Source organism: Suncus etruscus, chromosome 4, assembly GCF_024139225.1.
Source record: "Suncus etruscus isolate mSunEtr1 chromosome 4, mSunEtr1.pri.cur, whole genome shotgun sequence".
NCBI classification, from domain to species: Eukaryota; Metazoa; Chordata; class Mammalia; order Eulipotyphla; family Soricidae; genus Suncus; species Suncus etruscus.
This window is the reverse complement of record NC_064851.1, coordinates 158,404,968-158,413,901: the sequence shown is the minus strand read 5'-3', so window position 1 is coordinate 158,413,901 and position 8,934 is coordinate 158,404,968. Positions and strand designations below refer to the sequence as shown.

Genomic DNA, 8,934 nt, shown 5'->3' with positions numbered 1-8,934 from the left:
TGACCACACTGATCCAAATGGAAATGTCATAAGACAAGGCATGTTTTTAGAGTTTGTTAGGGAAATGTATTTAGATTCTTTTACAAAGAAGACAAGACATATTTATTATACACATCTGAATAAACCATCAGGACAGAATTCAAAGGGAACAGAGAGCTAGTTTAAGAGGTAAGGCACTTGGCTAACATCCTGCCAATCCCAGTTATGTCCCCAGCACTGTTTATGGTTCACTGAGCACTGAACAAGATATGATCACAGATATGAACAAAACCCAAGAGCTGTGAGGTATGGGTCCTAATCCCCAGCCCCCATTAAATAGTCTTCCAGAAAAATTACTGAAGCAGAAGAATTACATTTTAATCATCATTTGAGATGGGCAGTGTAAACCTGGAGGACTAATGATAAGAATGAATGAACATGTACCTCTTACAATGTAGTTGCTTGTTTACATGTTTATTTCATCTTCATCACTATTTTCTTCATTGCACATGTAGGACTGAGATAGCCATGAATCCAATCAGTCCTGGAGCACCCCATCAAACAATTTCATGAATACATACACATTAGTTTCTATCTCTTTGTGGGAAGCCCACAGTATTTTATAAAAAAAAATTTTTTTTTCAGGATAAGTACTGACAGTATGCTTAGAATAAATGCCCAAATAGTGAATAAAACCATCGCTTTTCCTCTGAGCAACCACACTACCACCCACACCAGGGGCACTTTTTACAAGTCTCACATACAGTTCCCAATGTCTCCACACCTATTTGCCAACATTTTCACTTTTGCTTTCTAAGATTCTACTGAATGAATGAGAATTTAATCCTATCATTTTACTGCTACTTCTTTTCATTTTAGGAACATCTCACCCTTTATTTGTCATCTTCTGTCTGTAACAGTTTGGTTGGTTCCGACCTTGCTTATATTAGGGTCTACAGCTTATGGAACATTTCTGGGTCTTTCTCTGTGTTCAAAAATATGAGAGTTTGGGCAATGAGCCCAAAATTACAGGGCACAGATAATTCAATTCATTATAAATAGTGCCAGGTTTCAAACCAAAGGGGTGTTTCCCTGATACATAGAAAAACATGAGGCCATATTTCATAAGATGTTTTTATATAAATAAGAATGTTTTCTTATTTGCACTTCAACCCGCAGAATGCAAAGGCACCTCAGCTTCCCAATGTTTTTTGTTTTGTTTTGGTTTGGTTTATTTTTGGTATTTTTTTGGGGGGGGCTACACCCTATGACACTCACGGGTTATTCCTGGCTATGCTCTCAGATATTGCTCCTGGCTTGAGGAATCATATGGGACGCTGGGGAATTGAATCATGGTCCATCGTGGGTCAGCCGCTTGCAAGGCAAACTCCTATTGCTGCACCACAATCCCAGCACCCAATGTGTTATTTTAAGTATTTTTGTTTTGTTTTGGGGCTACATCCAGTGATGTTCAGGGCTTACTCTTTTTTTTCTTTAAAAACATTTTTTTTTGGTTTTTCTGGCCACACCCGTTTGATGCTCAGGGGTTACTCCTGGCTAAGCGCTCCGAAATTGCCCCTGGCTTGGGGGGACCCTATGGGACGCCAGGGAATCGAACCGGGTCCTTCCTTGGCTAGCGCTTGCAAGGCAGACACCTTACCTCTAGCACCACCTCGCCGGCCCCCTTACTCTTGAATCTATGCTCAGAGATCACTATTGTCAAATTCAGGGAACCATATGGGGTGCTGGGGATCAAACCTAGGTTGGCTATGTGCAAGACAAATGCCCTACCTGCTGTGTTATCACTCTAGCCCTAGTATTGCCAGTTTTTTTGACAGCATTTCTCAATAGTGAGAGCAAGAAGGAGAGAGACACCACTTTATTTTATTGCCTTTTTTCTTCCCTCTTTCAGTTCTACCCAATGGGTGGGGTTGGAAGTGGGGAAGTCCGAACTTTTTTAATGATACTTCTCTTAGATTTCTTCCCCATTGTAAAACTGGCAGCAGATCAGTCAATGATCTTCTTTTTAAGAACTAAAAAATATATATAAATATATATGTGTGTGTATACACACACACACACACACACACACACACACATATTTACCTGGTAGGAATAGTATCATGATCACAAAGGTGGTTTTCCCCAGGGCACGATTTCACTGCACTCCCAGATGTGCTGAATCTGCGATTTCCCCAAATGTGGGAAGCTGGGCTGCATAATTTGTGGCAGCAGGGAACTGCATTTACACTATCCCCCGAGGAAGGGGGATTACAAAGAACTAATGTGAAATGAATTCAAGTACTCCTGGCATTTTCTGCTAATGGTCACATACCTCCCAGCCACCAGAGTGAGATTCATTCACTAAGCCATTCCTGGCTAAGTTCTGAAAGAAAAGTCTGCAAGGATGAACCCTCAGCTGCAGAAGCAGAAAAGGACTGTATAGAAGCATCTGGAAATATCCTCAGATCTGCATTCTCAGGCCTGGAACCAGGCTGAAATGCCTGAACACAATTAAAGGGACAAGTTGAATTCATCATGAATAAAAATAGTTATCAATTTTTAAAAGAATGCAAATAACCCCCCTGTAAACAAATTGTCAAAATTATAAATATGGACAGAATGGGTATTATTTTCACATCTCTATTGATGCGCAATCTCTCTGTTGAATAAGCCCCTCTTCTGTTGAGAGTTTGCTTGACATTTTAAAACAAAATCAATTAGGTGAAAAAAAAATCTACACATATGCCTCGTCTTCAAAATCCGTAACTAAATAGCTTTGTGAAACCTTTTAAATCTAAGATGACCAAGAATAAAATGATGACACATTTCCATCTAGTAAAACACATCCACATTTAAAGATTAGCATCGCAGAAGTAGTTATAACCATTTACCAACTTCAAGTGATCATTGAGCCCTGGAGCAATAGCATAGCAGGTACAGTGCTTGCCTTGCGTACAGCCAACCCAGGTTTGGTCGCTGGCATTCCATATAGTCCCCTGAGCCCATCAGGATTGATTCCAGAAATAAGCCCTTATCAACAAAACAATTTTTTAAATACAAGAAAGCAAAACATCTCAGCAGTGTGAACACAAGCCCATATCCACAAATAATGCAGCCCATTTATGAAGAGCTAGAGCAGAGGTCTTCAAACTACGGCCCGCGGGCCACATATTGTATTTATTCCCATTTTGTTTCTTCACTTCTAAATAAGATATATGCAGTGTGCATAGAAATGTGTTCATAATTTTTGTTTTTACTATAATCTGGCCCTCCAACGGTCTGAAGGACAGTGAACTGGCCCCCTGTTTAAAAAGTTTGAGGACCCCTGAGCTAGAGGATTCAATGGACAATTGCTCAGCTTTGCCTTTCAAAAATTATTTTTTATTTTTTATTTTTTTTGGTTTTTTTGGGCCACACCCATTTGATGCTCAGGGGTTACTCCTGGCTAAGCGCTCAGAAATCGCCCCTGGTTTGGGGGGACCATATGGAAAGCCCGAGGATCGAACCACTGTCCTTCCTTGACTAGCGCTTGCAAAGCAGACACCTTACCTTTAGCGCCACCTTGCAGGCCCCTCAAAAATTTTTGAGTAAAAATCTGGTACTTTCTGTGAATCTTAAAGTCATCGTCAAAAGTGTCAATGGATTTACATGTAGAAATCTGAATTACCTCCCAAAGTGTTTATAAATATTCTTTAAATGGTTCATAGATAAGAAGATAAAACAAAACAAGAACAAATTTCAGTGAGATATTCATCACATTGCAGTTAGAATGTTCTGCAACAAAAAATATTCTGTAAGAACAGCAAGTGCTGTTGATTATATGGAGAAAAGGGGGGCATCTTCACTTCCTAGGAGGTAAATTAGTATAGTCTCTACAAAGAGTAAGAGGAAGGCTGCCTTGGGAACTTGGCTCTCAGATACAAGAACTAACTGCCTTGCATTGTGGGAGGCCTTGAGTTGGATCATTGTACAGCAAAGAATAGTATTAAATGCTCCCCCAAATACAAAATATAACTATTATATAATCCAGCAATTCAAATTTTCTAAATTTTTGTCTGAAGAATACATAAATACCTATTTGAAAAACTATATACATATACCTATATGATCACTGCAGCGCTCTCATAATGGCCAAGATAGGGAAATGACCTAAATACTGGGGCCTAAGAGAGAGCATAGGAGGTAGGGTATCTGCCTTGCATGCAGCAGACCCAAGTTAGATCCTCATCATCCCTATGATTCCCCAAGCCTGCCAGGAGTTATTTCTGAGAGCAGAACCAGAAGAAATTACTGAGTGCTGTTGGGTGTGACCCAAAAACATAAACAAAGTAAAACAACCTAAGTGGCTGTATAAATATATGGTACTGATACACCATGGTATGTCCTTAATAATAATAAAATCTTGCTTCAGGGGGCGAGAAAGATAAATATAGTGTGATTTTATTCAGATGGTGAATATGAAAAAATAGATGAACAGAGTGAACATAAAAAGACCTTAGACTTTGCCAACAGCAAGGGGTGCATGGAACAGGCTTATGGGATGGGGTTTTGTGTGGACATAGTATAGCTGAGACAGGTGAATGGTGAAGTACTAGCCAGATGAAATGTAGATATGCTATAAACAAATAATACCTTTGTGGAAAGAAAAGGAATGGCATGAAAACCTCCCCTTTCCCGAAGACAAGTATGAAATTAGTCATTCTGTTACATAAAGAGCAATTGAGTCAAGTTATCTAAATGAATAAAAAAAATGCTCTTTGTGGTAACAGGAAAACAACAACAACATTGGAATAGCTTCCCAACACCTCCAGATCTACTAGAACAAGTAGTCAGTTAAGAAATCTTAATTCTCTCCAATCATATAGGAATGTTAGCAGTCATGTAAACTTGAGCTTTTTAGTAAACACACTTGGTAACCATGGGAGCCCCCAAATTAGGGACCCTGACAAGGAGTGTGGGTGGACTGCTTCCTTAAAATGTTTCAGATATCACCAAAAAACAAAGATTCTATCATCTCACCTAAAGGTCCTAATAGCTTTTTTAAAACTGTGCTTTGCTTTAGAAGGCAGAAGGCATGGAACCACAGTATAAGATACTCACTTTCTTTTAGGTTAGTGGAATGGCCAAATTCAAGTTTATGGAGTTTAAATTCAGATTTTGTTGCAAGAGGAGAAATGACTGGTTTTTTAAGAATAATGATATTTTTCTTTGATGCAGTGACTGGCATCTTAATAAACATTAACAAATAGCTTTCCTGCTGAGCTACAAATTTCTTCTAGTATTTGGAAGATCTAAGTTACAGAAAAATACTACCTCTTACTCCTTTAATACATATACATAAAAAAAAAAAAAGAAATCTTACTCCTTTTGCCTACTTGCTATCTGGATTTGATCTGCGGAAAGCATAAACGCATAAAAAGCTGTTTTGTTTTGTTTTTTTTAAATTTCAGAGAGGGGAAGAAAGACATGACACACACACAAAAAAAGTACAAATGATCCAGGCTTTTGCTCTACCCAAACCTCTGAGCAATGTCTTTTCAATGTCATTCTTCAAAAACAGTCTTGGAGAACATGAGTATCTTTTTAAACAAGGCAGGCCAGAGAGGAGAGATATAAAAGAAGAAGAAAACAAAAGGGGGGGGAGGGCAGAGATGAGGTTGGAAAAAAAAAGAATGCTTTTATTTTAAAAGCAAACAGCTAAGTGATTTGCTGCACACTTGCCATGAATAATAACGAGCGGATTTGCGGTGTGTGCCTCTTTTTAATTAGCACGTTGCCTTTTGCAGCGGCACCCTGTCTTATTGCAGAGCGCCAGAGAGCCACTTGAGCACTGCACAAAACAAGATGGGCTAAAAAGCCCCAGCAAGCAGTTTTTTTTGGAGCCGATTTTACAAACATGCACTGTTTTTTCTCCCCACTTCCCACCTTTTCTTTCCTTTTTTCTTTTGGCCATAGAATCAACTACTTGCTAGCATCTACAAATATTCTAACCTTGGCTTTGCCTATAGAACAATGTAGAAATCCAGGAAGATGTCTTCAGCTGATCATCTCGGAGCTATTTCCTTACTCTTCAAACTATAGAACTAAAAATACCCCCCAAAAGGGAGCCAAAGCAGTGGCGCAGCAGTAAGGCATTTTGCCTTATGGCCCCCCAAGCCAGGAGCGATTTCTGAGCACAAAGCCAGGAGTAACCCCTGAGCGTCACCAGGTGTGTTCCCAAAATTAAAAAAAAATACCCCCAAAGCACCGTAATTTTATATTGTTTTATTTTTTTGTTTTGGGGGGGGTCATACAGAAAGGTGTTCAAGGAGTATTTCTGGCTTTGTGCTCAGTGATTATTTCCAGCAGCGCTAGAGGACCATATGTGGTGCTGAGGATCAAAATGGTGGTCAGCTTCATGCAAGACAAATGCTTTACCCCTATGCTATTTCTCTGACTCACCCCAAAGCATTTTTAAAATTAAAAAAATAATGTTCACACCAGCAACACATAGACTAACATATAGGAATGGGAGCCCAAGCAGAACCAGAACTCAGGCTCTCATAATCCAGCATGTTCCAGAGTCCCAACCAATTTCCCTCCATGAAATGTTGTTCCTGTGCACACAACACAGGTACTGGCCACACCCAAGCAACAAGAGAGCTTGGTGGTTTTAGAACGGATTCAGAAGTATAAATGAAGTATTTAGGTAGCAGAGGTTCTACGGCTCCACACAACTTTATAAACTTTGCAAAAGGAACTTCAAGGAGTAGGAATTAAAAGAAAAAAGCTGTTGGGAAAACAAAGATAATTGGTCATCTTTCAAAGTGTGTTTTCTTCTCTCTGCAATGCAAAAGCAATGGAAGGTCTAGTGATAAAACATGGAGTAAGGTGCCTGCCTTGCTCTCCTAGCTGACCCAAGTTCAAGCCCTGGCACTGCATATGGTCCCTGAATACAGGAGACAGAGTCAAAAGAAAGCTCTGAGCAAGCCAGATGTGGCCCCAAAACCTAAAACAGGCGAAAACATTAGCAACATCCCTGTCAGCTGAAGTGCAAGCTAAAACACTGACTGGCCCCTGCAATGCTTCTATAAGATTGTTTGCACGCACATCTCTCTAGCATAGACTGACTGTTCATTCGTTTTTTCCATCACTAAGAATACAGACCATGCTGACACAGCGAGGTGAGGCAATCAAAAATTGTTCCAGGATTTGATTTTCATGTGAATGCAGCCTACAGCTGCATCAGATAGCATGCCACATTGATATAACACCTCTGCTACAAGGTCTTTGGTGGAATACATCTGCTGAACAGAACAGCAGCAAAATGTGCGCCTTGACTCCAACTCAGTGGCAGAGTGATCAAAGGAGAAACCTGCTTGAGTACATTTGCATAATATGCAGATGAAAATCTAATGAAAAAGGTATACTGACAGACACTGCCTTGTTATCTGGCAAGGCTGTGCGGAGCATATGTGGTACCTCAACATAATCGCCTGTAATGTTATTTTGCAATTTAAATGTTTTTTTTTTCCCTTCTCCAAAAGAAGACACACATTACTAAATGGCAGGCATCAATAACTGACATTGGAGATAAGAAAAACTACAGCAACTCATTTAGACCAAACCAGCCCAGTTTATTTGGGGACACTGGTCTCCGGGGGTTGAATGCTATTCATTGGCTGGTGCAGAGGGAAGGGCAGTGGTCACACATGGCTTGCTGACACCCCGTTTTTACTTGTGTTCCAAGGCTGCTTTCAGCACTAGTGCCAGTTCTGAGTATATTTCAAGGAACATTACTGAGAACAAAATCGAAGGCCATCAATATTAATGATCTGAACCAGGAAGATAGCTTTTAGTGTGCAAATTAATTACCCTAATCACAGGGTTTTTTGTATCCATTTTAATGAAATAACTATTTATTTCATTGAATCCTGGGCTTTTCTTTTGCAAATAAGGCACATTTACATGATAAATACATGAAATTTAAAAGGATGACTAAATTAAATTGAGGGAAAAAAGACCTTTTTTAAATACAATTTTCTTAGGAAAAACAGCTAGATTAATGGGTTGGTTAGCTGACTGGCATCTGTGATTAAATCTTTTTTAATGTACGTCAAATAGAATTTAATGGACCTTGAGACATGTCTACACAGTCAGTAATATTCGGGGGACGAGGGGAAGGTCCCAGCTGTCTGCTGTCATTTGGTAGCAAACTCCTGAAGCCTTCCTTGGCCTTGGTTTTGGCTTGACACCTGAGACTCGCTTTTCTTTCCCTACTGTCTCACTAGCCTCCCTCTATATCTGCCCTGCCCTTATCATCTCTTTATAAGGGTCTTTCCTCAAAGGTGCAACCAAAACACTCACTAAGGAAGGGGAAGGGGCAATCACCATCCTGCCAATGAAAACATTAAAACAACTCAAATGGGTCTCATAGTCGAACATCTAAAGCGCATTTGTTTCCTACTATGTCAGCCCCAATAATGATGGGGTCGAGGTACTGTGGGTGGAAAATAAGACAGCTTAATTCAAAGAAATTGTCAATGAAGCTTGTAGAGCCTTAAAAACTTTATTTGTGGTGACTAAACTTGAGGGGTTAAAAATTCAACAAAAGAGAGTTTTGAAACAAATTCCAGCACCAGTTTTTGTTTGTTGTTTTTTGATAACAGACCCAAAGAACAAAGCATCTTTCTCTGCTGCTTCCCCCACTAAACCTCCACCAGAGTTGCCTTTGATTCTCACTGATCAATCGCAGCTGTGGCTAGCGGCCCCAGGTTCCAAGAAGGGGAGATTCCCGCCCCCAAATAATCACACATTGAGCTTTAAATTTCAATGGCTGCTGCTGTTTTTAAGAATTGTAACCTTTTAGATTAATATTTTTTGCGATTTTGCTAATATTTGAAAAAAAAGTAAATATCAATTTAGCAGGTTTAAAAGAAAGCATCTTCTTCCTCCCCCATCTGGAAAAATGCA

The 8,934-nt window shown here is 39.7% G+C and overlaps 1 non-coding gene across 1 annotated transcript; it reads left to right on the top strand.

The window, feature by feature from the left end:
- Window positions 1-2,077: 2,077 nt before the first annotated feature.
- Window positions 2,078-2,239, top strand: LOC126008123 (U1 spliceosomal RNA). Its single transcript, XR_007495515.1, has one exon. It is a non-coding gene; the product is annotated as a U1 spliceosomal RNA (small nuclear RNA).
- Window positions 2,240-8,934: the final 6,695 nt, after the last annotated feature.